Source organism: Silurus aristotelis (genome assembly GCF_946808225.1).
Source record: "Silurus aristotelis genome assembly, chromosome: 26".
NCBI lineage: Eukaryota > Metazoa > Chordata > Actinopteri > Siluriformes > Siluridae > Silurus > Silurus aristotelis.
This window is the reverse complement of record NC_139599.1, coordinates 16,254,243-16,261,742: the sequence shown is the minus strand read 5'-3', so window position 1 is coordinate 16,261,742 and position 7,500 is coordinate 16,254,243. Positions and strand designations below refer to the sequence as shown.

General features: G+C 36.4%; 1 protein-coding gene across 4 annotated transcripts in view; it reads right to left on the bottom strand.

The window, feature by feature from the left end:
- The window catches only part of sptbn2 (spectrin, beta, non-erythrocytic 2), a 55,809-nt gene that overhangs the window by 30,569 nt on the left and 17,740 nt on the right, over nt 1-7,500 (bottom strand). The gene's annotated exons all lie outside the window — the stretch shown is intronic.

Sequence of the window (7,500 nt, the reverse complement as noted above, 5' to 3'; positions counted from 1 at the left end):
GCAGCCATGACCCCGCATGTTAAACCACAAGTGTGTTATGTTTACAACTTCACCGTTAACAGAAATTAAGTATTGCAGTTACTCATGCAAAGTCATCGAACTCTGCAGCAAGAGAAATATGGGTAAAAATTTTAATATATGAAAAAAATATCTTGAATTAAAAAAATTTTTTATAAATAAATAAATAAAAATTCAGGCTCAGGATTAAATTGTCTAGAGAGCTAACTAACCAGTGTAAAAAGGTGAACGCTAATATGATGTCATTTCTATCTAACTAACAATGTAAGGTGGATTAGTGCAGACAAAAATTTATTTATTAGCGTACGATCATCGTAGTGCAAGATGATCGTCTCGGGCGATGTGTGTAGTGCAACAGAGATGGTGGGATCTGGAATGCGTAGCTTGTCGGACTCACTGTCCTTAAGCATGTTAACATTTACTAAAAGAGAGTGAATAAGTAGTAGTGCTTTTTTTTTTTCATTTTCATTGTTGAACGTGTTTTATTGCAACAATGAACAACACAGGTGTCTGAGTTACCAATTTTAAAGTGAAATTTCTACTGCTCATATTCAGTTGCAAAATTCAAAATTCCGGACATTTCGGCATAGAAACAACAGACATACTGGATCTGTCTAATAGTACAGGTAAGCACAAATCAAATGAAAATCATCATGGTTCATAATTGCTATTGGATGATGTTTTACATTAGCATTAAGTTCATTCCAAGGGGTGAAATCAGATTATAAACAAATAAAACTAAAGGGGAACTTTTTTGCTCAGGTGTCCAAGCTGAGGCCCTTAAACAAAGAGAAACCCTGGTTTACCCCTGTACCCCGAGATGGTACGCTATTTGTGTGTAGTAATCAAAGATACATGTTTAAAAAAAACCTGCGCACACACAAACACACAGTGTCATGTTCACACTGACAGAGTCAAATGTATAAGTGTCTGGGTGTACTACTGAATAAGGCAAAAGAACAAAATACTTACAAGATCACATCTACAGGACAGATGCAGGTTCTGGCTGGGGCAAAATCAAAAGCACAAATAACTGCAGGCACTGCTGCACTGGCTCTACTAACAAGGATGTGACGAACCCATTGTGCATCAAGCATTTGTGGAGGCTCTTAGGTTACATGGGTCATGTTTAATGTTGAGTCTAAACAAGCATCCATGTAGATAACAGTGCACCATTAATCTAGATGTTTCTCTGTACTGGCAGCCAGGTGATGGAACGAAATTTCTTCTGGTTGTCTTCAAGCTATTTTTGGCCTTTGGCAGATGCACCAATTAACAGCAACTTACATTTTTCGGGCAGTTGGGCGATAAAGGACTTGCTCGAGGAGCCTGAAGACTGACTTTTTTCAACAAGGGAAAAAAACTAATTTCTTGAAAGAAATATCTTCCCAACTTATCAACAAAAGTTTGAATATGAATTCCAACAATGCAACAGCTGTCTATGGCTGAAGCACAATGAGCAAAACTGGGCAATGCTTTTTTGATGTGAAGAATGCAACGATTGGAATACAATCTCTCTCATGTGTCAATCAAAGTGACACAAGACAATGCCAGGCATCTGTGAGTTTGAATGGATGCAGAAGAGGGCAGATAGAACTAAATGTGTCAAGTGTAACATATCGTCCAATTTTAACCCTCCCTGGATGGTGTAACAGGGGTAAAAATTGTCAAGACCAATGAACCTTGTAGTAGTTTTTAACCTGAGTAGAACTAAGTCCTCTCTAATTGGCTTAGTTTGGTGCAAAAAAAATCTGCATATAAAATTTTGCATTTACTACATGAACATAACCATTTACATTTATTGTTTTTGGCAAACAACCATTAACATTGATCGCATTTGGAAAACACCTTTGTCCAAAGTTAGTTGGTTAAGGGCCTTGCTTAAGGGACCATTAGTAGCAGCATGGCAGTGTTGGGTTTTGAACCTTTCTATAAGATTTCCAATATCTTAATCAGTGCACTACCAGTTTTATTCCTTTTAGGGGTTTTGCTGTAGTTTTTACTGCACTTTCCCAGGGACAGATCTGTTACCTGCACTCCTGGCTAGTCAGCTGCTCAAAGTACACACATTTTTGCCCTTGAGAATGTTTTGGACTGTGACAGCAGGGTACGACCTGTTCCCTACTAACACGTCGGCGAAACTGGCTATGTAAGCCACCAGCCCGACTCTGTCAACATCCAGGACATTGCAAAGCTTCTTTTTTTTAAGCTAATACTTTTAACACTAATAATACTTATACTACTTTTACATTACATGCCTGGTATTAAAAAATTCTGAATGTAATGACTGTTCATACCTTTAACAAAGTTCTGTAACAACCAAAGCTCAAACCTTTCTGGAAATCGTCATTCCACAGCATTCTCGGAAGCAATCAGGAAAACAGGGAGGGATGCTGTTTTCATTTCAAGGGTGATTAGCATGGAGGTGGACGACCTTTTGGATCCCAAAACACACACACACAAATGCTTTGCACTCACATACACTACACACACCCTTTATCAGTTTCACTGTACAGAATGTGGGCTGAAGAATGAGCAAATATTCAAGGGAAAGTGTGCTTCAGAACTCTATTGTGTAAACAAACTGATAGAGTTATTTTGATTAAGAGATGTCACTGAAAAAAAATAGGGTCAAGCATTTTTCAAGTTTTGAATGAATGAATAATTTGTTCTCGAGCGGGGAAATTTCGATATTGGACAGGCTCAATCTCTTGTATATAATTTAATTAAGTGTAAACAAAAATATATTTATTTAGAGTATTTCACTTTGAACCAAAATTTGCTAATACATCATTGTTACATTCCCCTTTGTTGCAATTGGTGTTTCTAAGAAAATGACAAAAACAAGACCCAGTTGTAGCTTTGTTTCTGTTTTCTTTCCCCCGTGTATAATACAAATAACAAGAATCTTAAAAAGAACTATATTATGGTAAGAAAGGTCAAAGAAAGGAAACCATCAGCAACTAGGATCAATGGAATGCAAACAGTGTATGCTTGTTAAATAGGAAAAGCTCAGAAAGTTTGCTCTTTGTTGTCATTGCAGGACAGCTTACAGTACATACAGTAAACGTGTCCACATGCAAAGGTTCAGAAATCTTTATAAAAAATAAAAAAAAGTAACTTTGGCATTTCTAGGATTTGCTAGAAAAAAAAGAGACTTTGTTGGACAAACAGTGTACTTCTAGTAAAGAACTGTCTACCTGATTGGGTTGTGGTCAACCAAACAAGAATAAGGTTTCCTCAGTCACAGAAGCTGCTGTACTTGCAGATTAGTTTGTGTTGACTGAAAACAGTCATCATCATTACATAAAAAGCTAAAAGCCTGAATCAATTCTAATGTTCATGAGTCATCGCTATTGTCTTTCATGTATCAAATTCACACACAAAGGCTTGTAATACAAAAAATTTGCACTACAACTTGCATGTACACAATGTTTAACATAAGATATAAATCCTAAACAATGTATATACAACAAATTTAAATTAAATTGGAAACAACCTAAAAAATTTCTAGCTGCATACAATTTGCTACCTTGCCTGCAGTTATTTTTTTTACTACTTAATGTTTAAGGTTATGCTGCGACACCTGGTCGTGGAATTTTGGTGTATTTTTTTTTTGACATTCAAGTGACACCAAGAATTTATTGCCACTTGTTAGGTGAATACTCACAGGGATCATTTTCGAGTTTTATAGTTACATAGCCATTAATCTTGAAAAATATTTCCTTGCTTAAGTTGTTGGATAATATTTACTATAATATAGCTGGCAAAAAAACCAAAAAACAACAACAAAAAAAAAAAACTTAGAACAGGTACATCTTCAAGTTCAGGCTACCACATTAGAAATATTTAGGTCTGATATTGCAACATTAGGTCCAGACCTGTGCACATCAGATGTGATGATTATTTTAGTACTTCAGTGTCTAATATACTGTTATTCAGGGAAGTTAGACAAAAAAAGGTGTGGACTCTGTGCCTGCCTGTCTTAGAGTAGGTGTGGCACATCACACTGAAATAGCAGTACACTACCTTATATAAAAATTTAAACTCACTATTTTTTATTATTTTTTTGCTAATGCTACATCATATGAAAAACTAGATACTTCAGCTTTTTTTCATCTTAACTCTTATGGAAACTTACTACTTTCGCACTGCTTTTTAATTCCCACTTACAAAATTTTAACTAAACTTTTGTAACATTTTTGATTATATAGAAATTTTTATTATAATTTTTATTATAGAGAAAATCCTGAATTCAAACTTGTTTTTCCTTAGACTATTTTGACACTTTTATGCCGCAGCATTTCACAAAATTCATCCTGCTGGCAACTGGTTTGTAAAGTCAGCGTTTTTGAGCTTCGTCTTTGGGCTAATGAGCCTCGCTGATAAATAGTTCATTGGTTTAACTGGCAGCAAACTTTTATGATGAAGTAAGACCTGGAGGCAAGAAACTCCATATTAGTTTGAGGGAGAAGGTGTGAGAAATCACTGATGGTTAAAAGAAGAAGAAAATGAGATTGAGAAGCTGACTTCCCTTGTAGATTTTTTGGCAACACACACCCTGTCTATTCATGATAACACACACACACACAGTCTGGGAATGAAAGTCACCTGGTTTACCAACAAGGAGTCAAAGAGTAAGCCTACAGGCTACCTGACTGGAATTACCAGTGTGTGCACATGTGTGTACAAGTGTGTACAGTTTTATGAATGTAAGTACATACATGTATGTGTGTACATGCGTTTAAGTGTGTAAAACTATTGCACTTAAACCCTAGATTCTTCATTATACACCTATACTGGTTAAGGTTATCACTAAGAAACACTGTAGGTACACTATATGCACATAAGATCGTCGACACCTGACCATAACATTGGTGTATGCTTTTGTTTTAGACATCCACGTCCCCCATTTGCTAAATAATAATAACTGCCACTCTTCTGGGAAGATGTTTCACTATGTTTTTGTGGAAATTTGTGTCAGATTCATTTAGCCACAAAGCCATTAGCAAAGTCAGGTATTGATGTACAGTAAGAAGGCCTGGGGTGCATGGAATTAATTTGCACTGGCAACTAGTATGTCAAAGGCAGGTCCTCACAAAGACATACATTTAACAAAAATAAAAATAATAAGGACTAAATGTCCTCACAAGGACAGGGCACTGTTAAATGTCCTCATAACAACCTTGTCCCAAATAATTTAGAAAACACAAGGTTAATTTGTAGCAATGGAATTAATTCAATTTTGGCATCTATTGTGTCAATGGATGGTCCTCAAAAAGACAGATATATGTGTGCATGTGTGTAGGTCATTGCCACTCTCTTCCTGCAGACGGAACGATGAAAAATGTACTATGTGAGGCTTTATCCAACCCTTAGCACACAAACAAGATAATCACACTTTCCATGACCCTTAACACACACACACACACACACAAAATGTAAACATTAAATGTGTCATGCTGGTATATTTCAACCATTCAAAGTATCTTTCCCCACATCAATGTTACTTTTCTTACTACCGTTACTTTTTTGTTCTGTTTTGTGAGAACAGGATTATAATGAGGACATGTAAAAGACTCGGGGAAACATTTGGTTGTTGTTTTTCTATTCGTTTTTTATAGTATAAAGCAAATACCATCAATCTGACCACAAACACTACTATAATTAGAAGGGCCTGGTTTTAGGACTTTTTTGAAAAAGTCCCCACAACCCAGCATGTATTCGCTCCTATCCGTGTTTTGTATGGTTTCACAGACTCTCTCGCCTGAAAGCGTGGTTGTGTTGAGGGAGATTTTGTTACCACATTACTGAAGTGAATGTTAGACCTCACAGGTTTGTAATTCAACGCTGCATGTGTAGGAGACTGGAGTGTGCAAATGCTTCCACAGGTTTTGCTGTAATTGCGAGGACCTCACAAGTCCTTCCAGCAGAAATGTCCAATTTAATTTTGATTTTGGATATCCCTGCTCAAATACTTTTTCTGGGACATTGACATACTTAAGTTTCTTGTAAATGAATTATTAAGGACGTCATTTTGGGACCTTAAAACTTTTTCTAACCCTAGCTGTCTTCTAACCTGTCGAACTTGTGTTGTGTGATTGTGTAGTTGTGATAACATTCTCCATTTGCTGGGAGATATAGCAAGACGAAATGAGTGTGTAAACCCTCATAACATGGCACACAACAAACACACACCGATATCATTAAAACAGTAAAGAATGCAAAACATTCAGAGTGTGAGTGACAGCCATTTTCACGTGCTCTTCTGAACACAAACCGCCAGGCAGTGTGCGTGGGTGTGTGTATGCACGCACTGAAGCATTCAAATAAAATTTTTTACTACCTGTGCATACACACCCTTTACTATCTAATCTCAGTAATGAAAAGGAAGCACATTTTTAAATAAAAGTTTATTTAGTTCATTATTTATTTATTTAATAAGCTACTTTACTTTTAGCTTTCTGGCAAAATTCCCTATATTGCCAAACCTGTCACACATTCCTACAAGTACGGTACTGGTCCTCAGTAAGCTGAAAAGAAACCCACACACATTGCATCTTTTTTGCTTACTGTTTCTTTTTTTCTTTTTTTTTTTTAGATGGTTAGATCTGGGGTAACAGGGCCTGTGGTAAAATCTAAAATATCTGAAACAAGGCCACATTCAACACACACACACACACACACACACACACACACACACACACACACACACACACACACACAGGGTGTGCGCTCTGGAACACACAGTTACTGCTGCCGTTCTCTCAAGGGGCGTGACCTTGTGTAGGTCAGCTTTACTTTCTCAATCTTAACACACCTCAGCATGAGGCAACACACACACACACACACACACACACACAGATTGTGTGTTGCATCATGGTCAGTCAGAAGTGTTTAGAGGAAATGGGTTATGGGTTTGAGAGGTCAAGCAGCTGAACCTTTGGCCAGTGCAAGTCAGTTGACTGAAGGCTAGTGAAAAGAACATAAGATAAGGTGTATGTTTCTAGGAGTCTGTCAAGTAGCAGCTTCTTTAAGTCATGTACAAATTTCATTGGATTTGAACATACCTGATGAGCTCCACAGTCTTCGATAATAACTTTTCTTATAAAAGTTTAGAAAAAAATACAAATAAAACAAGCACATTTTTTTTTTTTTTACAATTTGACAAGTGGTAGTGTTTTAGATGAGTTTTTGGGCCAAAGATTATTAGTTCTTTAAATGTAGATTTACAATTTTGACAACAAATATTTTGTCCACTCCTAGTTTCTGGAAAGTTTTTCTTGAAATCTGTCGGTTGCTAGTTTCTTGTAATTTAGTCAATAGCTAGAATTTTTATATTTAATCAATGGCTAGTTTCTTGAAATTTAGTCAAATGCAAGCTTCTTAAAATTCCCATAACTGCCAGTGTCTTCAAATCTATCAAACGCTTGTTTCTTGAAATTCATCAACTGCTAGATTCCTTGTTAGGTGCTAGTTTCT